Below are 25,060 nucleotides of genomic sequence, written 5' to 3'. Positions count from 1 at the left end.
AAGGGTCTCGTTGGCACGGCGACTCGCCGGGCGGGGGGTCTCGTTGGCACGGCGGCTCGCCGGGCGGAAGGGTCTCGTTGGCACGGCGACTCGCCGGGCGGGGGGTCTCGTTGGCACGGCGGCTCGCCGGGCGGAAGGGTCTCGTTGGCACGGCGACTCGCCGGGCGGGGGGTCTCGTTGGCACGGCGGCTCGCCGGACCTATGCCAGGCATTGTAGGGGAAACACTGCGACTATTGATAAAAATTATTTGTGATCAATCAAAAGCCTTAACAATCAATCATCGATAATCGAAAATTGATGCCCATCCCTAACCCCTACTATTTATTGTTCTAAAGGTTTGTATCCAAAAGGACTTTTCCTTAGGAAAAGTACCGAAGAGTATCAAAATTCATATTGGTATTGGTACCGAAACAAAGATTTTGGTATCGTGACAACACTATTGTACACTTAACATATTGTGGCGTGTTGGAGCTAAATGGGTGGAGTTTTCCAGCATGCCATGAGACAATGTGTTTAAGGCCATAAACTGAAGACAACTGTGTTTAAATGTGTTCTAAATCACTTTTTTTACCCATTATGCAGTGATAAATATTTATGTATTTCACAATGGTTCTAATAGGTTACAGTAAATGTTGTGGTAAAAGACATTTTGCACCATGAGTTAAGTCGTATACACAGTTAGGGACCGCCCACATTTATTTTGTGTCTGGTATACTCAAAACTTTTATGTTATTGTAGTAAAGTAAAAGTTTTGAGTGCAAGTTGTTTCCAAAAATATTTAAGTTGAGTAAACAAATGACATACATACATACTTATATACACATGGAGTGGAGGAGAGACAGACAACTGCTGCACTTGTTGCTTTGTATGAACACTTGAAGTAACAACTGACGTGACAATGACAGCCAGTCAGTGACAGCTGAAATAAAACAAAGGATCGGATTGGGCTCTTTATAGCTCAATATAGCTGATCCCGATCAGTTAAGAGTGCCCTGATCGGACCCAACACAGATCTTAAGATTGGACAAGGACTTCCCTTGCTATCCCCCCGCCGCCTTCATACAATAACTGCTCTACAGGCATCCAACCCACCTCCCATTATCTCATGTCCCACTTAGAATGCTACATGGAATCCTCTGCCTTATTTTAACACAGACATACAAACTGCTTTTTGCAGTCATTTATCACCCATGACAGTATGATATGTCATCCAACCAGAAAAATGATGAGCCTTTCTTGGCTAAGGAAGATATTATGGGACTAGCTGGACTGGGAGCTGGCCCTAATGCCTGGTAGCATGAGACTGACCCCCACCAATGCCTCTGTATAGGTAAGAACAGCTCATGATATATGTCAGATCAAGCACGGTGCTCTCATGCAAACCCTTTCGTCATAAGGCTGTGCTCACTCATGAATTGCTTTTGTAATCCCTCCATACATTAACCATAGCTCTCCTTGACAGGCATGTTCCTCTTACAACAGCTGAGAGTTTCATATATTTACAAAACAGATTCTGCAGCACCAGCTCTGTCCTTGTTGGATTCCTATTGAAGACATTGTGAAATACCCAATCAATGCACACCTTTGACAGCTAGTTTAAATATTAATGCACCAGCCAAAAATCATCAATCATCATTCACTGGTGCCTCGGTGTCACTTAGCAACTATTGTTTAGCTCCTGCTCAAAAGCTTTATTTTTCAGAGTGAGAGTGACATTTAATTATCAGCCTTTAAAAACCTTTTACCTTTAAAGAGACTTAACAAACTGAATAATTCTACTTTAGCTATAGTGTGATACCTCTTTTTTTAAGGCAGTAGTAAGCTATTTACTATGCATCACAGTGATTTTACACATCTTAGCCCTTCTGAAACCACACAGCATGACTGGTGCATACATTTTTTTTTTATATATTTGATTACACAAAGCTCTTACAAATAGACAGTCAAAAAGCTCTCTGAACATGAGCATGCCTTATATACCACCCTAGTGTCACACAGTTTGCCTGCAGAAGAACATTAGTCTCACCAGATGCTAGCCACTACATGTGTTTGCATGTGTACTCAGTTGCATCAGCCACAGTTTGACTCTCCACTTAAAAAAAAAACAGAGGAGGAAGGTTGACCTGCCGCTAAACTCTCACCAGCCCTGTGCTAAGCCCCTGCGTGCTAATGGTGACCTAGTGCACACAGACATGTTGGTGCCTCAGAGACGAGTCATGACGCTGCTGCTCCACTTTTTTCCGCTGCCAGACACACTGCAAAAATGCTGGAACTGTGCTCTATCTTATTTTTATGCATTAAGCACAGCAAATTTGATCAAAGACAGAGAGAAAATGGTCACTGGAGAAAGTTGAACAGGGTGTCAGGTCTCTTTACTCGGCTGGGGGTGGTGGAGGTTCTCGTTCCAGTTAGGGGGGAGTGTAGGTCAAGCCCTGTCTCCTCATAAGCACCAAGGTCAACACAGAATGGAAGGGAAGGTGGCTTAGAGAGAAAGAGGCCTTGGATAAACCACATTTGTCTGGCCTGAGTGCCAACACCAGCCCCAGACGTGTAAACACAGTTACACAAGCACACAGCTCCTCTGTGTTAGCCCTAGGAGTGTATGTGTGTGTGTGTGTGTGTGTGTGTGTGTGGGTGTATGTGTGAGCAAAAAAAGAAAAGATCTCACGTGTTATACAAGCTTTACTGTAGCTTCCATAGCCGTTTTAAAACCCAAACAAGGCTAAAATTAAAATGACAAATGAGTTAGCGACACTTGTGTTGTGCTGCTCTCTTTGGACATAACACAGTTATACAAGAGAAGCACCTCTGACTGGCTGAAGCTGAAAATCATCATCCACATTATACAAGCAACAGGTTTCTGGAGGCTCCTTTATGTGAGAGCTAAAGATGTATCCAGACGGACATCAAATTATGTCTGATTTTAAATGTCAAATCCTAGCAGACGATTCCCTTTATTTTAGCTGTCTAACAAGACAGCTCACATAATAAAGAAAGCTTATGAATTGTTGGGATCACAGGGGGAGAGCACTGTGCAAATGAGACCAGGATTTAGAGTCCAATTCCCACTGGGGCCATCTATGATATAAAAAAAAGTCTAACAAGTGCTAAATAAAAATGTCAGTATTTATACCAAAGCAAAAAAGTAAGACACTCTCAAGCTAAAAAGTGTGAAAATGACAATGGGACCTGGTTAGGGAAAGCTGAGTGAAGCAAAGCACAGAGATATCAAACCTGGTACAGAGTGCTCAGACTGGGTCCAGGGTTCATTCATTTGATTTTAGCAGAAGGTTGCATACATAATGAATTATGAAGGACTGAAGTGAAGGAGTCTGAATACTTTCTGAATGCACTGCATCTGGATCACTTCACTCTCAACTACTAACAGCCTATTTCCACCAGATGCGTGTTGGTTGCGTCTCCGCTCCGGCACGGCAGCGGAGCCAATAGGATTCAATTCTAGTCAATGTGTGTGTTTCCACCGGCTGCGGCTGTGCTGCATTCCGGCTCCGTCTCAGCTCCGGCACACCGGAGCCCTTCGGAACAGATACGCAGGACTTCTATTTTTGCCGGACGCTGGAGCACAAGGCAGCAATTCAGCACAGAGCAGATCGTGCGGGGCAGGAAGTTGTGCACAGAAACAAAATAAAACATCCGGTTAATTTTCAAAATAAAATACACAGTGTTCACGGATCATATTTCCCTGCACTACACCTTGAAAACTACATAATGGGCAGAGGCAGGCCTGAAGACAACAGGTCAGAGGTTTTCAGATGTCATTTCACCTCGTTGACACCATGGATGAGGAGATATTAATCATGGCAGTGCACCGAAATGTCTACCGGTGGAGCTGCACCGCTCCGCACAGCAAATGCAGCCGGTGGGTATTGACGGACGGTGGAGCACGTAGCGGATAACCAGCGCTGCCGTTCCGCAACGGACACGCATCCAGTGGAAATCCAGCGTAAGACCTCTGCAAACGTCCTTGTTGCCTTTAGCAGCTAATGGCAACAATGCCTCACTCCTGCAGCACATGATCAGTTTGTTTTATTAAAGCTGTAGACTATGGTATGTCTTTGCCTGTTTTCCAGTAATGCTACAGTGAAGTGAGAAGCACAGCACCTGAGAGATACTGACATTTGGCTCCACAGAGAGCAAAGAAAGAGTGCATTTTTGTTAAAACAAGACTGGAAATTAGTCTTTGCTTCTTCATATAGTTGCCCAAGACACCATGTGCAACATTTCATGTCAGGCATAGTATAACATTCATATCAGGGGCTAGTTTAAGAAATCATCAGATTAAGTTTCTTATTTTTATCTCAAGCTCACAGTAGTTGCACTGATGACATTTTCATCACTTAAAAAAAATGCCCTGTAATATTGCTGGATTATATTAATTCTATTCCATTTTTATGGTACATTACATTGTGTCATTTTGATATTACATTTCAGTTGTGGATTATAAAAGTAAGATTCCCTAAATAGTAAATTCTTACCCTGATTTTTGCTGCTGAATGCAAATGCCTGAAGTGAACTGTTCTTATGTCCAAGTGGGTGAGTCTGAGCTGTAGGGTGCGACTACAAGAAACACAAGTAAATAAAGTAATAAAACAGGATTCAAGTTCATTGACCACATCAAATCGTTCTTAGTCTTGAGTCATCAAATACTGCCATTTGGGCAGTGATTTACACATGAGACACCAGTAAGAAAAGCAATCCATTTGCGGCAGTATGATACACTGTTGAGCGGTGTCAGCTTGAAACACCCCCAGAAAAGAACGTAACCTGAGGAGTTACAAAGTTCCTATAGGGCAGGCAGGAGGGAGGTGGATGAGTCCAACAAACACCACACTTTACCTGGGAGGCCACTGCTTTCTAGGGATGCACATTAATATAGGTTCATCATCGGTGTTGGCCAATACCAGCTTTAAAATTAATCAGTCAACATGTTTTTTCTTATTTTGCACAATGAATATTACATAGATTTAAAAGTACTGTATTTTATGTCTCAATCTGCTTGTGGGCCATCATGATAAGAGTATGAATGCATGATATTATGTTAATTCCACTACAGAAGAGACGAGATGATCACTAAAATTAGGAGGGGATAAAGTGGATATATCAATATTGGTTATCTGTCAAATAAGTTGTTATGTATCAGCATATCAGCATATCGGATATTGGCAAAACAAATCCAATTTTGTGCATCCCTAAACCATGTGCTTTGGCTGGACAAGGAAATAAATGTAAAAAAGAGGTGTTTTACTAAGGGGTATAACGATCCATCGATCTAGATCGATATATTGATTTAATGATCAACAATCCAATATCATCGATGCAAAGTGACAACATCGATCCATATCGTCATCTTTAGCATAGGCTCTTACTCTGAAAATCTATGTCACTGTCAAACAGGGGCAGGCAGATGGCAAGCAGCCAAGAGAAAGATGATGAGGATAACATTATTTACTCAGGAATAAATCAGCGTGTGGAAATGTTTTGGATTTCAGAGAAAATACAGGACAACAGACAGAGCACATGGTGTATGTAAACAATGTTGTTTCGAGATAAAACACAACATGACATTACGTGCCTGGACGAGCCTCTCACTCCACTAACTTCTTGCTTTAGCAACATTAGTTTAAGTTTAAGTTTAAGTTTATTTACTTTATTAATCCCCCTGAGGAGAAATTCAATGTTTTCACTCTTGCTTGTCAATTACACACAGGTCCGAAAGACACACATGCTGCTCTATTTTAACAATGTCAGGCTGAAAAAACGTGCATGCAGGCTGAAATTCAACCGTGCTGTTCTGTCGGAAGATGCAGTGACTTAAACCACCAGTGAGTAAGAAAAATAATAATGTTGCATGTAAATGGTTAAGCTATGAGTAGAGGAAAAATGTCCGCTAGCCGCAAGGCTAATTTATGCAATGTAAGCATGCTAAAGCTAATTTCTTGACAGTTTTAACTGAGCTGAATGTTATACTTTTGTGGAATGATCTTGTTTTTAATCAGTGTTTTATGGCTGTTTAAAAAAAAGTTTCCGGGTTTTAAGCCAGTTATTCCTGAAGTTTTATGAAAAAGATGATGGTTTGGGTTAAAATGAAAAGAGTTCTTCCAGAAAGGTCTCTCTGACGGAAAGCCCTGAACTATAACTTATTTCATCTCATTTGCTGTTTGATTTGTGTTAGTGGAGTTAGTTTAAAGAGAACTTTACTGTACTTATCATTTATGTGTTGTTTATATGTTTTATGGCCAAAGGTAAAAAGGAAAGGGGAAAGCTTCCTCTGTAACTGCCTGTGTTAAATGGGCATTTAACATCACCTAATTGCAGACTTTATTGCAGACCCCTGAATTGTATCAAATCGAAATCATATTGTGGCAGACTTAGTAATATTGGAAAATATTGTATCGTCTCAAGAATCAATTTGATATTGTATCATGATGAAACTGGTGATTTACGCCCCTAGTTTTGCTGGTGTTTTAAGTTAATTAAAAAAAAAAAAAAAAAGGCTGTATGCCTCAAATGAATCTATAATCAGAAACTATTAATTTCCTGCGAAAAGGGAAGTGTATTTTGAAAAGAAACAACGCATATAACAGTCAACAACAGACGCACCCAGGATACCTATCACGTCATATGTAGATATCAACATTCAATCACAAGTGGCGATATGTTCGGAGTGAGAATATACTATACTACATCAATATTTGAAATGACACTTGGCCATCATCTCAGAAATAAAGTTCAAATTGAAGCAAAGGCAGCATACCAGAATGGAAACCTCCTCTCGCACTGGAATTGAAGGAATAGATAAAAGCAGTCTGTTTTTCTGTCAAAGCTATATGGAAACACAGCATCAAAATAGGCTGTAACTAGTCATATACGACCTGATGGAAACAGTGCTTCCCTCTGATTGTCCAATGCTACTACTATGAGACAAATCAGTGTACAATATTCTGAAAAAGTCAGAAGTAATTGACTTGATGAAGAAAGACTGGCTTCTGGCTGACAAGTGTTAGTGCATGTTTTAACAAAGTGGGCCAGGATCCTGATTTACCCAGCCATATGGTAAATATATTCCATGGGCAGAAATGTTAACGTACTAGCATAAAAATACTCTGAAGCAGAGACAGTAGCGTGCTCTAAAGTGAGACAGTGAGCCAGCATGGGGCAGCTGTAGGGAGTGAGTGAAGGCAACTGCAATAACACAAATCCTAGCAGCCAGCTCACTCTGGATATGAATCACTCTAGACATGAAATGACCTTTCGCTGACATATGCTGGTATCAGTGATTGAGAATTGAGAGGATGACTAAACCTGCTTGGTTCGTCACCGCAGTCAAACAGGGTGGAAACTTGTGGCCAGCCCTTCCAAACTTCAGACAGGGGCAGGGATAGTTGGAACCACACTGCCCTTTCTGACATGACCTTAACCCTGTTTGACCTTCAAGTGTTTACCCAATTGAATGACAACCCCTGAAGGTGCATGCATGCCTGTGGCTCATCCTTGTAGACATACAAGGTCAGGAGAGAGGATGGGGGTGAGGCTGGGTGAAGGGTGTCACATGATTAGATCTTCATCTGGAGAGTTCCTTAAAAAGCCTGCTCAGCAATAAGGTCAAGGCCATGCTCTGGCCTTAATGCCACAGGAAAAGAGGCAAGTCTGTGACTGTGTGTTAGAATTGGGTGGTATCCAAATTTTGTTACTGTTAAACCTTCCCCACATTTTCCCGGGGTATACGGTATAACCGTGACTAATTAAAAATCACTTTGAAGGGCTCAGGGGGAGTCGCCAAAATGTCAGCTTGCGCCTATACCGTTCAGAAACAGAATAGCAAACACTGCATAGGCCTAAGAATACTGAAAAAATAACAACAAAACATGTACAAAATTAACAACTTTTATCAACAAATACGCAAATGCAGCAATCAATCAAACAGAATGAAATAATAACAAATTGTCTTTGGGCTACAGTCCACTTCCAGTACAGTAATCGACACAAATCAATTAAATTAAAACACAGCCCTACAGCATTCAATACTTATAGGCTTATCAAATAATAAAAAAAGTAACAATAAATAACAAAGGCAGTAACGAAAATGCAACGGGTACTGTCCGTTGGTTTATTTTTGGAACCTATCAACATAAATCAAATAAATTAAAGCAAGCTCTACTGCATCCAGTACTAGGGCTTATCAAATAAGAAAAACAGAACAATAAATAAAAAAGCATGACTGAAAATGGGCATATATAATCCTATCCTGAAAACGCAACAGGAAATACTGTAAGCTGGTTTATTTTTAGAGCCTACCTTTAGTTTGAAAAGTTCACCCTCTCCAAGTCTGAATGTTCCTGTCCGTTAGAACAGGCTACTCCTCATTGAAAATGAAATAAAAACAAACTATAATGATAATTATAGCAGCATCCTATGCTTCAAAACTATTCAAGTTTTTTTTTTTGCCAGAAAAACCAGCATGTTTACTTTTTCCAGCTGGAGCAGGGCACGTATTGGATTGACAACTTTGCCCGCGGTGCTGAATAGGCGCTCTGATGGAGAGCTTGTCGCACAAACGCACAAGTACTTTCAGGCAACCCTCAACATCAGAGGAAAACGCCTGGCTCCATCACATTACCACCAGAGAAGGGGGTCTTCGTCTCCCTGAATAACAGGCTGGTGACAACAGGCAGTTATCTCTGCTCCTGCTCGCTCTTGTATGGTGCCGACCAGACCTGCCACCACATCGGCTTTTCTTTGAAGGAGACTGCCCAGAGTCATCTTTTTATGGGTGTTTTGGGTTGTGCTTCTCCCTCCTTCACTCTGATGGCCACTGGACCTGCTGCTGATGCTGCTTGCAGAAGTTATGAAGTTGTGTGTTTTTGGGACCAACTCGCTTGATGCGCGGCTTGCCATCTTTTCTTCTCTTTCACACGTCCGAGCTGTCACGTGATGACGTCACATCCAAAAACTTTATCAAATGTCATCTCCCGAATCAACAGTTAAGAGAAACATTATAGCCTCCTATTAGTTTTAAATTGTAATAGTATTAAATTGAAAACTCAACCACACATAGGCTACATAGGTGCTGGACAAGCACTCATTATATAGGCTTTAAATAAATTATATTTAATATTATATTAGGCTCCTATAGGCCTATATGCGCAGCAGATTTTTTTTTTTAAATGACGGTAATGAAACTGATACCGTTGATATTTTTAGATACCGTGGGGATACCTTATTATCGTATTATCGCCCAACCCTACTGTGTGTGTATGGAAGAGTGCACAAAGAAAGATGAAACAGAAGAGGGGTGACTGCGTACTCCTCTACATGTTCAGCAGTCCTGGGTCCTTGATAACTTGAAAACACAAGCTATGATTCTATTAGCTGTATTAATCTTCCTGCTTAGTGGACACTTTTATTCAAAGTCACTTACGCCATTATCACTCTTGCACATCTCTTTCCATTTCTACAGCTGGATATTTACTGGAGGAATCCAGGTTAATTGCCTTTGCTGAAGGGCAGAGGGTGAGCAGAGTATGAGCCAGCAATCTTCTGGTCACGGGTCCATTTTCCTAAAGTAATAGGTCATATGGCTGCCTCAAGTCATCAGCCTAGTCCTCTCCATCTCCTCTCAAATGGCCTCTCTACTACTGGGCGCCTTTAACAGTTATGAGAACGCTGCACATCTGAGCAACAGTCTTTAGGTCTGTTTACCCAGCTCTAGTGAGGACACACTGAATAACACAACCTCACTAATGGATTTAAAGGTTGGCTGGAGGTTCACAAAAGGACAGCATGTTTCAGAAATTCAAGAGTCCACTTACAGTGAAAGAGGGGGACTGGGGTTATGCCAAACGTCGTCGGTCATTGCTTTGCAGTGTGGGAGTGCATTCATTTTTAAAATTTAGAGATGTGCTACTTATTTAACCATGTCCTTTTAAAAGATGTTTATTAAAAGTGCCAATAGTCATTTATGTATTCATTGACAAATATAAAATGGAGTGCAGGGTATCTGCAATGTCAAAGCCATTACAAGGTTGATCTTTATGCACCTTAGAAGACAGACTCTTTTGGCCGACAACAAATTATCTAGCTTGGTATAAAATAGAAAAATGTAGGTATTTCCACAGGGAATCAGTGACATTCCTCTATTGGAAACCAGGATAATGTGCTGAAGATCTATGTGAACTCACATAGCTCCGACTCTCCATGGCCACACACACAGGTCCCTTGTTGCCCAGCAACAATTCAGCTCATCACTTGAAGCCAAACAGTTATGCAATTACAGTTCAGGCCAAAAGGATTTGGGGTGTGCAGCACATAACACCATTCAGCAAGTTATATCCAACCTCTTTAAACTGTGGGTCTGAATCAATGAGGACGTGGAGAAACCACAGCCCAAACCTTACCTAAATATTGACAGTAGAATGGTGCACTATGAACTCTCAAGTGTTGCTGTGCTGGTGGCATAAAAGTAACTCTATACATTTATACTGTTATACATTTTGCAATGTATAAGGCTCTAGGCTGTGACCAAAACGGTTACATATGTGACCATTTTATGTGAGCGTGGAAATTAAAATTTCACATGGTGGCATTCATGTGAGTGCATGATGAAGACTTAAGTTTTTAACATTGACAAAGTGGCAGCTGACTCAAATGGGTCTAACTTTGGACTGGCAAGTCCATGTTACACGTGTCTGCTGTATGAAATGTCTGTACTGTCACTACACATTTCTCACCAAGTCCTTTCACTCCTTCCTCTCCTTGCAGTTCTCGTATTCATACAACCAAACTTATATGTAGTAACTACTTTAAGGTTACTATGGGCAGAATGCTACTGACACAAACACCGGCTGTATTTGCAGTTTCAGTATAAGACATTGTGATATTTATTCCAACTTCAGTAATATCAGCTGCTTATGTTTGACATAGCTCCACTCACTGCAGCAGCAGCTTTAGTCTTTTGGCCCACCTGTTGCACGGCAGCCTTCAGTGTTGATAGGCTATTACTCATGACGTGTAACCAACTTTGTCCATGGGCCAGAGGCCAAAATTTCACTATTTGGTCGATCTCAGGGTGGCAAAACTTCATCATAATTTTTGAAAAGATACATGTCTGTAGATGATATTTTGGTATGATAGCAATTCCAAAGTGGCAGCTTAGTCACTGTTATCAGCTCAGGAAGTTAACAACCCCTCAAGATAAATTCCGTTTTTTGACACTGGTGTATATCTGGTTTAGGCTCATGGTAAGGACATTTGTTAATGTTTTATAATAGTGTTTGGTATTATTTTAAAGGGGACCTTCTTGGCTTTTATTTAAGCCCAGTATTGGGTCTTTCTGACAAACATGGAAGTCACCAGAGCTCTTTAAACCACCAACAACACACATTTTCCCACAATTCCCCCCTAAACTATATAGTTTCTTTTAGCCCTGTGGTATCCAGAAACATCAGGGGCAGAAGAGTCAACAACTGCAATACTCACAGGACTCTAAGGACTCAGGAAATGTATAATATACCTATACTATCTCTTTGTGGGAGGTGACTGTGAGCCTTAAATTAAAAATCTGTATTTTGTAACCTTTATAAGCAATAGTAGAAATTTACACTTGCATAAACTTTAACATATACAGTCCTATACATAATCAGCTTTTTATGAGTCTGTCCACCCTGGGCTATTGTAGCTAGAAACATGATGAAAATCATGAAAAAAAGGCTACAAGTTAGTCTATTGCTTATATTAAAGTCTTAAATTAAAAATATTAAACTTTCTAAATATTTATGCCTAACCGTTAGCCTAGGCTACTCCATCTATCAGTACATTTACGGATGTAACCTTTTTCCGTAAATGTACTGATAGATGGAGTAGCCTAACCTAGGCTACTCCATCTATCAGTACATTTATGGAAAGAGGTCTAGCGTTCTTTTCAGACTGTAGGTTAAGTAGATAAATATCTTGTTTTCAGAAGATACACCACAGTGTAGACAAATATGGCAGAACAAAGTAGGCCTACAAGTGGAATACAGCCAACTGAAGGGCTAATTCTAATGTAAGAAAAACACAATGGGTCTCATTCTTGAAAAGTGAGTAAATCTGTGTGTAGATTTGCGCATAAAAACCTACTCTACTAAAAACCTACTCCGGATTCAGGAACACCGCGGGAAACTCAGATTTGATCGTAAACACGTGTGTATGATCATGAATGCCAATCCATCGTAAAGTGACAGCACGCTCCCGGTAATCAGCAATTAGCATAAATCCCCGCCCATGAATAGCCAATGACCACCATATAAGGAGGTGTAGATGCATCCTGTCGACCTGTCAGTCATGGCACAAAGAAAAAAAGAGAAAGAAAGAAAAAAGAATTTTTCTGAAGCGGAGATCGAAATAATTTTGGGTGAAGTGGACTTAAGAAAAAACATTTTATTTTCTTCAGTTAGTAGTGGTGTGACAGGGACAGGCAAAGCGAAAGCCTGGAGGGAGGTAACAGATGCTGTTAATGTTGTCTCCGTCGTACAAAGAACCATGTCAGAGGTGAAGCGTAAATGGTTTGATATGAAACTGGAGACAAAGAAACGCATAAGCACACACAAAAGAAATACAGCGGTCACCAAACAAACAGAAGATTCATTTGTGGGGTTTTGAATGAAGTGGGAACGGGAAACCAGAGATGTTTTGTGCGTAATGGATAAACCAAATCAGTGATGGCTGTCGGAATGTAGAGCTATTTAACATTTATCTTAACAAATGATACGGATAACATATAGCCTACAGCAGTCTGTATGCATCATCTTCAAATTATTTGAATCTTAATAGCCTAAAGCTCTGTTTAATACAACGTAAATTAAACATTTTTCAAATCAGATTTATTCATTCAAATGATCAAAAAGCCACAAAAAAAAAAAAAAAAAAAAAAATGTGCTGTCTCAAATAATTCTTTCATAATTCTCCTTCGTGGCTCCACCACCTGCTGCTCCTGCTGAACCCAGGCACCGAGGCCGAACGAAAAGGCTGTGATCCAGCTGTCCTTACGGATATTTTTATTATCATCATTCAACATGTAGAAAGAACGTGTAATCTATTGAGTCGATTTATACAGATAATTCACAATCATGAACCTAATCTTAAAAGTTCTTAAACCTGCTAATTGCCAACTAATTTGATTAAATGTGTTATATATTTAATATTTTGTCATGTTTAGATTACGTGTTTCAAAGGCATCTCTGTATTGTGTGCATAACAGAGCACAATATAAATTAAAATTGTAATTTCCAATAGTGAAAAGCAATATTTATATTTATGTGCTTTACTAAATTTACACAAGCACTATGAGTGGTCAGGAGCAGGAGTAGATTTTGTTAGTAGCTACAAAAAGATCGGAGCTACTAACATATTGATGAATGCGGACATGCACGTAAATTTCTGTCTGCGAACAGTTTACACACAAATTCCATCTGCTCACGTTTCATGAATGAGACCCAATGATTCTTATTTTCAGGTGATTAGACACTAATGACAACATACTTAAGATTATGATATTCCATTTCTGCCAATCAATCAAAATCTTGCACAATGGTCCTTAAATGTCACAGAAGTGCGGAGATGTCAGCCAGCCATGTTGAACAAGTTACTACTGTCTGTCAGAGGCTTAACATATAAGGTAGAGTGAAGATCATGGTATGAAACTAGATAGTCATATGTTGTTACCAACCATGTTATGCTAGCTAGCTAACCGGGAAGGAGGGTATTGTCTAGGCACCTAAAACAAAGTTTACTACAGATGTATGGGTAGCAGAACAGTGTTAAACTTATTAGGTTTTTGTATTTTATTTTCATAAGATATACATCACATATATATCACAGGATAGGAAAAAATATGGCAGAACAAAGTACAAGTGGACTACAGCCAAAGCGTCCCAGGATGGACTGTTTAATACACTGTTCAGATGATGACTCAAACCTTGTGGCACCTACAAATACAGATTCATGGAACACACTAATGAGAGCAGCTAAAAAAATAAGAGGCCACAGACCAATCCATGACCTTGCTAAAGACCTACCTGAAGGTAGCATACCATCTGTATTGTATTATAGTAAGTGCCGTAGCATTCTTTACTATGAAGAGAGACCTTAACATAATCCAGACTCAGAGTAAAAGTTCTGCAGAAAAATCTCTCACAGAAGACTTCAGAAAATCCACTCGACAAGGTCCAGCCACATCAAGAGTGTATGAAGCCAAATGTATTATTTGTGACAAATGCAGCAAGTATTTGAAGGGTCAACATACAAAAGAGACTGACAAAATGCTGTGAGTTGAGAGCTGATGACACACTCAGGAGAGCGGCTGAAAGCAAAGGAGATACTAGCATGCTAGTCATAGTCAGTCGTGAACTAGTGGCAGTTGAAGGTCATTACCACAGATCCTGCTACAGGCTGTACACAAAGGAGCTATATAAAGACAAAGACACTGTTGACACTGACATGGATGAGGCAGAATCACCTTATGAATCCGCAGAAAGAATGGCACTCCAAAAGGTTTTCACATACATTAAGGAAGACCTGATAGAACATCCTAGAGTGATACCATTCAGAGACCTGACCTCTATACTGGTGACAGAAATGACTAAAGGTGGTATGACACAAATTATACCTAATACAAAGGGATACCTACGACATAAGGTTGAAGCAGAATTCTGGGAATCTTTACATATCATAGCATATGGGCCCAGAAACCTGTTTGTACACCCTAACAGTCTGACAATGGATGAACTTGTAAAGGTTTGCCAGGAACTCAAAGATGAACTGAAGGTTTCCAAATCGAGCAGCGACATATCTGAAGCGGCATTGAAGATCAGACATGATATTCGGAACCAAGCCATTTCTCAAGTATGGCCACCACATGTGTCAGATCTTGAGAAGATGAACTGTGCTACTGCATCTCTAGTAGTGTTTCTTCAGACACTCCTAGCGGGTACATCCAGAGTAGCCCATCTAAGAGAGTGCAAAGGCTCACAGCTTCATTTAGCCAAGACCTGGTCTATGCTGTTACCTGTGGCAAAGTCAAACCTACCAAACACATTGTGTTGCCCTTTGCTACCCCCCCAAAGACGCCAAGATCACCATTCTAGCACGTTTACATCATGAAATGTCAGCATTTCTCTCAAAATCTAAATTTTTGGTGGCGGCCATTTTGAATGTATGCAAATGAGGGCCCCTGGGGTCCCACAAGGGGGTTCTTAGGAAAAAATGTTCCTCTCTCCCACCAAGAGATAGTATGGGTATATTATACATTTCCTGAGTCCTTAGAGTCCTGTGAATATTTCAGTTGTTCCCCTGATGTCCCTGGATGCCACAGGGCTAAAAGAAAGTATATAGTTTAGGCGAAAATTGTGGGAAAATGTGTATTATTGATGGTTTAAAGAGCTCTAGTGACCTCTGTGTTTGTCAGAAAGTTCCAAAATTGGGCTTACATGAAAGCCAAGAAGGTCCCCTTAAAATGATACCAAATACTATACTATAAAACATTAACAAATGCCCTTACCATGAGCCTAAACCAGATATACACCAGTGTCAAAAACGGAATTTATCCTAAGGGGTTGTTAAAGGGGAACTAATGTTTTTTTTCAACCTGGGCCCTATTTTCCTATATTTTTGTCTAAACGAGTGATAGGATGTTCAATATTTGACATTTCTCCAGTACGAAGCTAGGGCTGATCTGCCTGCAGCCCGTGAGCACACGCTATATTAAATAATAGGGCACTCAGACAGCGTCAAACAACGTCAAAATACGTCCACTAAAAGTGCATTTTTTTTCACACAACATAACGGAAAGGACAAATGAACGTCTGTGTTTACCTTTAGCTGGATTCAGACATGTTCCTCTGCCTGTTCCTGCTCCCTCTCTCTCCTCGTCCGCTCTTTAATTTCAATGAGCTCTGCTCCCGTGTACGTCTGTGGTGTGTCCGTGTCTCGCGAGATTTGAGTTGTTGCAGGAAGTTACCACTGGAGTGACCTTACAAATGTGAGGAATTACTCTACTGTTTGGAGTAGTCATGGCTGAATTTTTCCACGATTTTGACCAACTGTAAGGTCACTCCAGCGGTAACTTCCTGCAACAACTCAAATCTCACGAGACCAACTGCCGTAAAACACCAAAGAAGAAGAAGAAGAATCTCGCGAGACTTGAGATTTCAGAGCCAGACTTTCACTCTACGAGTAAGTATTTTGACTTGCCACAACAAACATGTCTGAATTTTTACCCGATTTTGACCAACTAGATCTGGATGAGCCATTTGAATTTTAAGACCGCCCGTATTTATTTGAACACGGAGTACACGGATGTACACGGAGGCAGAGCTCACTGAAATTGAAGAGCGGACAAGGAGAGAGAGGGAGCAGCAACAGGCAGAGGAACATGTCTGAATCCAGCTAAAAGGTAAACACAGACGTTCATTTCTTCTTTCCGTTATGTTGTCGGATAATTATACTAACAATCCGAGCCTATCTGTGTGGAAAAAAATGTACTTTTAGTGGAAGTATTTTGACGTTGTTTGATGCTGTCTGAGTGCCATATTATTTAACATAGCGTGCGTTCACTGGCTTCAGTCAGGTCAGCAATAGCTTCGTACTGGAGAAATGTCAAATATTGAACATCCTATCACTCTTTTAGACAAAAGTAGATCAGAAAATAGGGCCCAGGTTGATAAAAACATTAGTTCCCCTTTAACTTAATGAGCTGATAACAGTGACTAAGCTGCCACTTTGGGATTGCTATCATACCAAAATATCATCTACAGACATGTATCTTTTAAAAAATTATGATTAAGATTTGCCACCCTGAGATGGACCAAAAAGCGGTCTGGCCCATGGATTAGCACCAGTGCCACTGTGGAAAGGTTAGTACGAAGCCCTGAATGTAATTCAATTTTAGAGACACAACCTCGCGACTTATGCTGCATTTGCATCCCCGTTCCCACTCTCCCTCCCTCCCTCCCTCCCTCCCTCCCTCCCCTGTCATCCTGTGCAATATCCATCATTCATTCATAAATTCTAAAAACTCCTCTTTACTTAATTGCCTCTGAGAATTTAATTCCAAACGAAAGCTTTTAAAAGAGAAAGATATAATTAAGTTGCAGGAATCTCTCTGCCCCCCCACCCACCCCCTTCCTTATTGTGTGTGTGTGTGTGTGCACTGCACTGCTCTGTGTCAGGGAAGTCATACACCTATGTTTAAAGCAGAACGTTACGTAAAGCCTCCCCCTCTGCACAGGCTTACTGCACCAGACGCTATGTCCTTGCCTGGGCTGCTCAAGGTTCCCAAAAGGACAGGCTGCTAAGAAGTTGGGAAGGACAGGGCCCTGTGATAGCCTGCAAAGAGAGGGAGGGAGGGAGGGAGGGGGGGCTGCTGCCTGTGACAGCTTTGGATTTTGAATTCAGCGCCAGACAGGCTCATGCATCAATCCCTCAACCTACAAAGACAAGCCACTAACCTTGACAAGGCCAGGGACTCTTCGGGAATGAGTGGCATTTTCACTTAGCCCCAGCTTCTCCCCCGCATTCCTGCCACATAACCTGGTTAAAATAAGACACAGCTGAATAACAGCCGACCTCAGTCTCTGGACTTTGTGACTGCTGTTCTAGCCTTCAACCCTTAGGCTTAGACTATTTCCATATGCAATGATACAAAAATAGCATTTAGTACACAAGGTGCAGTACCCTTGTCTGATGCCCGTCAGAAGCTGTTTTTTTTTTGAGTGAGGCATGACGCAAGTTCATGTGAATCCATGTTTACTATCATCCTTGGGATCAACTACTGTATTCTCACAGTCTTAGTTACAAACATACTCTGCCTGTTGCAGCTAAAAAAATGCAGACATAGACATATACAAGCCATCTTTCTTCTCTGTACGAAAAAAGGCAGGCAGCCTCTATCACACGTTCACATAGGCTGGATTTCCCTTTTATCTGTTCTCTTTTTATCTCCTTGCAGCCTGTCCACTCCGTCAGGCCTGTGACATTGGCCTGCTTGTGGCAAAGCAGAGACCTTGCCCTCTGTCTGACTGCAGCATCCTGGCAGCATGCTCACCACAATGGTAGAGAAACCTTCCTATTGCACCTCTACAGCCTGGGGGGCAGCAGCTCTGCTACAGGAGCAAGAGAGACAGAGAGAGAGGGAAGGAGTCAGTTCCACTCCGCTCCTCCGCTGTGACCACACCAGCCTGGCTAGGAAAACAGTCAGCTCCTCTCACATCACTGAGGAGGTCTGCTGCTCCATGCTACATCTCCTCAGTCTTTACTTAACGAACCAGAGAGGTACAGTGGAGAGTCTGTTTTGAGCTGGTAGCTCTGTTACCACATTACAAGGTAGCTTGATGCTGTTTCCTTGCTCTTCTTTATTGATCGGCACATTTAGGATTCCACAGCTGTTGTTTATGAAAGGAGCAGATACTTCATGTGGGTACCATGCAATTTATTTGACCAGCAATATCTTTGTCCTATGGGCTGCCTCCTCTATAGTGAGCAATTTGTGCAAAGTCTAAATAATTCACGGCAATTGCAATCAGCAGCGATCAATCGGTGGAGATAATTGAGGGGCCTGTCATTACGTCAAGGTCATGCGTGAAGGCAGAGGGGTGGAGAGTTGGAGGTGAGGGTTGAAGGGAGAGAAGGAGGAGTAGGGGGAGGTGGGAGGAGAGTCATTCAACAGATGAGATCTAGCTAGTATAGCTCTTGCCCCTTTTACACTGCCAGATTTTCCACGAATGTTGGGCCGATTTGCCAGCCAGCTGCGAGCGTTTATACATACAGAGGCGGAAAGGCGAGTTGATCCAAGGCGCCTAATTTTCCGCCTCGTAGGGTATTATTATTATATTGGCTTAACCCTTTAAGTTTAAACAGACCGAGGCAGCCTTCCGCAACGGGAGGAAGTTTAAACAGACCGAGGCAGCCTTCCGCAACGGGAGGGGCTGTTGAAGACTTGTGGGAGGAGCTCTTGATGACGCTGCATGTGCGACCCACTGGCGGTGGATAAACAGGAAACAGCTGACAGCAGGAATTAGCGAGCAGCTAGTAGCAAGAGGGAAATGCAAACCTGACAGACACTGTAAAGATGAGCAACTGGGGAGACAAGGAATAGCACGCCCTCCTTGCACTCGCAAACGAAGAGGCCATTAACCGTCAGATGACGGGGACGGTGAAGAATGGGCCTACTTACGGGAGAATTGCCGCCTGACTATTGCCGCCTGACTAGCTGCGACTTCCCTCCCACGTCAATGATTACGTCACACGCTGAGCTACATGTTTTATTACTTGCTCACGCCCCCCATTGCCCCGAAAAAGGCGCATTCTGTATAAACAAAAGTAGGTAGGCGGCAATTTTCCGCCCTCCCTGATTTTGTTTTTATACTGCCAATGCTGAAAAAAGACTGTTTGGGCTTTCCTGCAAATGTGCACAATTCCTATCTAAAAAGGGCTTCTCAGTTGCAATGGAGGCATCCGTCTTTCCTCCTTGCATTTCGTCATTCCAGCCCCCATCCAGGAGCGATGGCTGTAAAGACGCATTAAGCAGTTCCTGCCTCGTCATCAAAATGAGGTCCATTGACTTTGGATGCCTTCTGTTCATGACAGAAGCACCAACAGGAGCCGGAGTGATTGTCTCTGAATGGGATAGTGCTGCTATAACTGAGCACCCTTACTAAAGCCTATTTTCTAAGCAGCACACATACTCTCAAACTGCCCACACAGTGATTAGATTTCAGAAAGCAAAACTGACTTCAGTAGTTTTCGGCCTTGTTTTCTGACGCTGCCTCATTCTTTGAGTATTCTAGTGGCAAAATATTCTGAGAGAAAAAAAACAAACATATCACATAAATCAGTAAACAGCAAGCTTCCACTTCATGTATCTCTCTAATTTAATATCAGTTTAGGATAGTAAAGCTACACTGGATTTTTTATTCACTTTTGTTGTCTTTAGTGGCTATATCAATCTGAGTATGTTTACGCTTTAATAGCTCAGTCCTTGATATTTTAGCCTCTTCTTCGTCACGACCATTTCAGGACATTATCCATTCCAATTTTATGCAAGCTTGCCCTGTTGTGGTATCAAGACTTGCGTGTCTGATACTGCAGTCTGTACCTGTGTTTGTGCGTACGTGCGTGTGTGCGTGCGTGCGTGCAACGTGCATGCACACACGCACGTACGCACAAAAAGCAGTGAGAGATAAGCGATGTGGAGGAGGTGGCACAGGGAAGACTCAAGATAATAAGGAGTGCTAACATCCATTTAATGGTAAGACACTAAAAACTGATCATTTCAAAGACTTTGATCAAGTGCAGCAAGGACTAGTCTTGTATTGTGTCACCGCCTTGTCATGTACGATAAATGTAGTCTGACGATGAAATTTACAGCATAATTGTGGCAGTGTAAATCTTCTCAGCTGTATGGTTATTAGTGGAGAGTGTCTACAGAATAAACAAACAATAAAGACAACAATGAAATGATTCTTAATGCATGCTCCACACAAATATTATAGAGCCCAAACAATTAGAGAAATGAGCTTGTGGCTAAAGGGTCTCTGGTTTGAATCCTCAGCAGGCTGACAAAGTATGGACCTGTAAGTAGATGAGAAAGGCTTCTATTCCTCATCATCTACTGTCAAAGTGCCCTTGAACAATGTTCAGTAGCCAACAACACAAGTGCTGGGCAGCTCCCAGGTCTATAATAAATCAAAAACTCTGCAGTAAATGCATGACACTTGTCCTGGTAGATTGCACATTAGGTCTTTTTTGGAAAGTATCTCAATAATCAAAAAGTGAAACTTCACCCCCATTTTGTCTGCCCTGTGTCTCGTGCTGTTGTGACTGACAGATTTACAAACGGTGGGCTTTGAGCTTGCACAGTGGTAGCAGTTATGGAGGCTGTTAGTAGAGATAAGTGCCTGGGCAGGTACCCCTGTATCTGTGGCATCACCCTGTATAAAACTACACTACTATCAAATGACTTAAAAGGGGAAAGGAAAGTCACTGTATAACAACAAGCAGTGATTTGGTAATTACTAAAAGTTTTTATGCCACAATGAACACACACACACACACACACACACACACATCAAAACCTGCCATTTTAATACCACGGCAGTGTTTTGATGGCCGATAAGATTTGCTGTCATGAAAGGCAGCCAGTGGATAATCGACAGGAGTCCAGAGTCCAGCTTTGTGACTATTCAGCAGCTTAAAAATCATTTGCATTTGGCCATTTGAATATCCTCTGGTTCTGTTGCAGGCTATTGCACATCACTCAACAGCAACTCCCTGGACAATAGCAGATGGCCAAGTCAAATTAAGCTACATCCAATAGAGAGGATCCTTTGAGCTACAGCACACTGGGCAGACCACTCAAACACAAGTTCTTTTAAAGCGCATCTTTAAAGTTGGGCTATAAATGCTCAGGTTTTAGTTATCTACAGCATAAGAGGACACACTGAACTGCCTTGAACATCTTTCCTGAGTTCAGGTCAAATAATTAAGCAGCTTAAATGCTCAACAAAAGAGAGGCTAAAAGGCAGACCCCAGACACAGACAGTATTTAGAAGGCTTTGAAAAACTTTGCCTTTTCTCCATCTTACTTTAGGTTGTTAGTCTAAGTTACAGCCAGGTAGCAGATTGAGTGGACACAACGTTTTTTTGTTTTTTTAATCCACATATTACGACATCCAAGCAGGTTGGTGCTGGACAGCTTTGTCATCTGCCCTTTTGGAACCTGAACTGAAGTTCTCTGCCCTCTTTACTGTAACTTGCAGCAAATCTCAGCCACTGACCTTTTGCTTACACACTGATCTAAAGTCCAATGAAGCAATAGGTCATTTCAGGAAAGGAACACATACGTAGGGCTGGGCAGTATACCGGTTTGTACCCAAAACCGGTATTTATTTTCGTTATGATATGAATTTTTCATATACCGCAATACTGGTGAATAGCCCAAACAACGTCCGGAACGTGCGCGGTGGGAAAGTGTTTCAGCAGGGACCCAATTCACCGCTGCACACCACAGGCGTGCTAGAGCCGACTAGAGTGAGAGCATAGAGAAAGGTTTAGAAGCGAGAATGGCTGCTGGAGAGTTCGCTACGCACGCTTTATATCCAGGCCTATAAACAAACTAAATAGCCTTGTGTTATTTATCTCATTTACATGACGCATGTCATTTCTGTCTCTACATGGTCGCGCGTTTACAATTCTCCTCTGCTCTCTGTATCGTGCACGGCAGAGCTTCGCCCCGATGCACGCACGCACGCACGCACACACACACACACACGCATGCACGCACGCACTCACTCACTCACTCACTCACTCACTCACACACACACAGGTGAGCACACTAGAGCGTGGCTCGGGCCGCATTTTCCTGACTGAAGCCGATCGAAGTCCGAGACAATTATAACCGAGCACAGCACTAATGGAGCGGAGCCTGTGTTGTGTCCAAGTCTTTGAACTATATCAAAACATATCTGACATAACACAGTAATGTGTCAGGCTGCAACAGACTAACTTCAACCAACTGCATTTTGGTCAGCAGACTAGAGTGACATCCTTCCAGTTGCAGGGACCTGCCAGTGGTTACAGACAAGCTGATTTTTTTCTTAGGATGTGGTTAACGAAATGACCATTGACTAAACCATGACTTCAGATCATGGCTGTTTATGGTGCATTCAAAGGCCAAATGTTACCTTCATATTGACTGTAATATAGGCTTGCTATAGTAACAGAGAGTGAGATAATGCTTTGTGAGTTTTCTAACTACCCTTCACTACACTGCATGCTGGGGGTTAGTGCCATTGTCGTGGACTTCCCCTAAGAGGCACTGCAAAGTATAAAACAGTAAAATGACACTGCATGGGCATATAAATACAGGGAAGACAAATATAAGACTGTCTCAGACATGTATACAGTTTAGAACCAATTTTAATGAAACAAAAAAGAGTAAAAAGCTCCAGGTAAAGTCTGGGCAACCAGGGAGATTTTTTTATAAAGTAACCTAATCTGTCCTGGACAAACAAAGCTACAGGCTATTTTGACATCTCAGAAAAGCCATTTATGACTCAAACTCAAAGTATGTCCTTTTTAAGATCTTAAAGTTCATTTAAAACCCTCCATGACCTTTTTAAGGAACAGGACTTGCCAAGAGTCATTTTCAGAACAGTGCAAGTGTGAAGTGTTTCCCATTGGTGGTGCTAAAACTACTTGAGAACAGGAGGCTGTCTGCTGTTGACCCAGTGTGATTAACTACATTGAGTGGAACGTTACATTACTCCTTGACACGGGCAGCCCTACGCTAAGTATTTGTAATAAATGAAGCCCGTGGGATTATATTAAGAATTCAGTATGCAGTCGGTCTGTGTGACAGCAGCCTAAAATACACTTGGAAAATAAGCAGTAGGCTACGGTTTCTATCGGTTCAGCTGCGGTCGGTCCGCATATTAGGAGGGTAGTTGAACTAGAAGTGACATTGATTTCAGCAGCTTTTCATACACATACACGCCTCTGATGTAGGCCTAATGTACCGCTCATATGGTAGCTAGGAAATACAGACAGCTGCTGTTCTTACCTACCAAACGAGCCTGTGGGCTCAAAAGGAAGTCTATAGCACTGCACACAGCCAGGTCTGTCTCCACTTCTTTATGCAGCGTTTTCAACGCTATAGCCTTTACATATGCGCCTCTACTCGCCTTACGACACCAACTGCCTTTCCTATTCTCGACAAAACACGCTATCGTCTAGTCTAATCGTCGATACCGCGTTCCCTTCTGTGGGCATTCTTCGCCCCCAGTGCTGACAAGATTTCTCAAGATATGACAGTGCGTTTGTCTGTAGCACGTAGATCCCCTACCTGCGTTGTCCACCCCACAGTCAGCCGGAGAGGCGCATCGTTCGGCTATTATTCGACCGGAGACGGCAAATCCAATGAATACGGTCGCATCTGTGTTGACTGTTTTAGCAAGGAACAAAAATAGCAAGGCAGGCTGTAATAAAAATGTAGTCCAAAAAATGCGTCAGGTTTTTTTTTTGTGCTGCGACTGTGATCGAGCTGAGGTGTGTAGCGTATAGTCTGTGGGAATTGTTTATTCTCGGAGTACCCTCGCTGTGGAGAACCGAGCGGAGACAGCCTCACTCCTCCTCCTCTGCCTGCCGCTGACACCACCCTTAAAGGAACAAGCCTTCCCTCGGCTGCTGACACACACTCCCAGTGCCAGTAGAGTCCAGTAATAATAATAATAATAATAATAATAGGCCTAATAATGGTGATGATGATGATGATATTATTATTATTATTATTATTATTATTATTAGTAGTAGTAGTAGTAGTAGTAGTAGTAGTAGTATAATCCTCATCATCGTCATCATGGGCATCATGCTTTATTATTTTTTATGTTCACTTTTTATGTCCAGTTGTTATTAACCATCAACCAATACCTATTTTTGTACATTTTAATTGTAATTGAATTGTTTAATATAGTTAATGTAGTAGGTGTTCTACAATTAGCACAAACTATTCACAGTCAGTACGTTTCCATGCACAATGCAGTGGAGCTATGGTTACAGCTCCACAAGACCATTTTATTGGAGTACTGTCCTTGTCCCTGTATACAAGCACAGGAGGGGAATCCATTTATTGACTGAAGTATGTCCAACTCTGCTATGATAGGTGGCGATATGTCCCCTTGTTAATATTGGATCTTTTTTCCGGTTGATCTATCCACCTTATTTTTCACGGAAACAGGGAGACAAAACAGAACGCAGCCAGCTTCCGTTTTTTTGTGCGACACTTCCGGTCTAGCACTCTTGACCACTGTGTAAATGGGAATCGCCTTGTTGTTTACCTTGTTGAGTTCATATACTTCACTATATCACCGTTTAGACTAATGTGATGTTTGTAAAGTCTATAAACACAATGATCGAACAAACGTTACTATTTCTGTGTGCACGTTTTGTTTGTAATTAATAACATGGTTATCGTAGATTAGCTGGGCTAACCATTAGCTGTTAGCTGTTAGC

At 41.8% G+C, this 25,060-nt stretch overlaps 1 protein-coding gene across 1 annotated transcript in view; it reads right to left on the bottom strand.

Annotated features, from left to right (window-relative positions):
- The window catches only part of nrip1b (nuclear receptor interacting protein 1b), a 73,403-nt gene extending 49,227 nt beyond the window's left edge, over positions 1-24,176 (bottom strand). Inside the window, exon 1 of the mRNA XM_050035402.1 lies at positions 23,895-24,176. The gene's annotated coding sequence lies outside the window, so the exon portion shown is untranslated. The remainder of the gene's footprint in view (positions 1-23,894) is intronic.
- Between the last annotated feature and the right edge of the window lie 884 nt (positions 24,177-25,060).

This window comes from Epinephelus moara, chromosome 3 (assembly GCF_006386435.1).
Source record: "Epinephelus moara isolate mb chromosome 3, YSFRI_EMoa_1.0, whole genome shotgun sequence".
Taxonomy (NCBI): domain Eukaryota; kingdom Metazoa; phylum Chordata; class Actinopteri; order Perciformes; family Serranidae; genus Epinephelus; species Epinephelus moara.
Note: the sequence above shows the minus strand (reverse complement) of the source record. Positions and strands in the feature narration are given on the sequence as shown.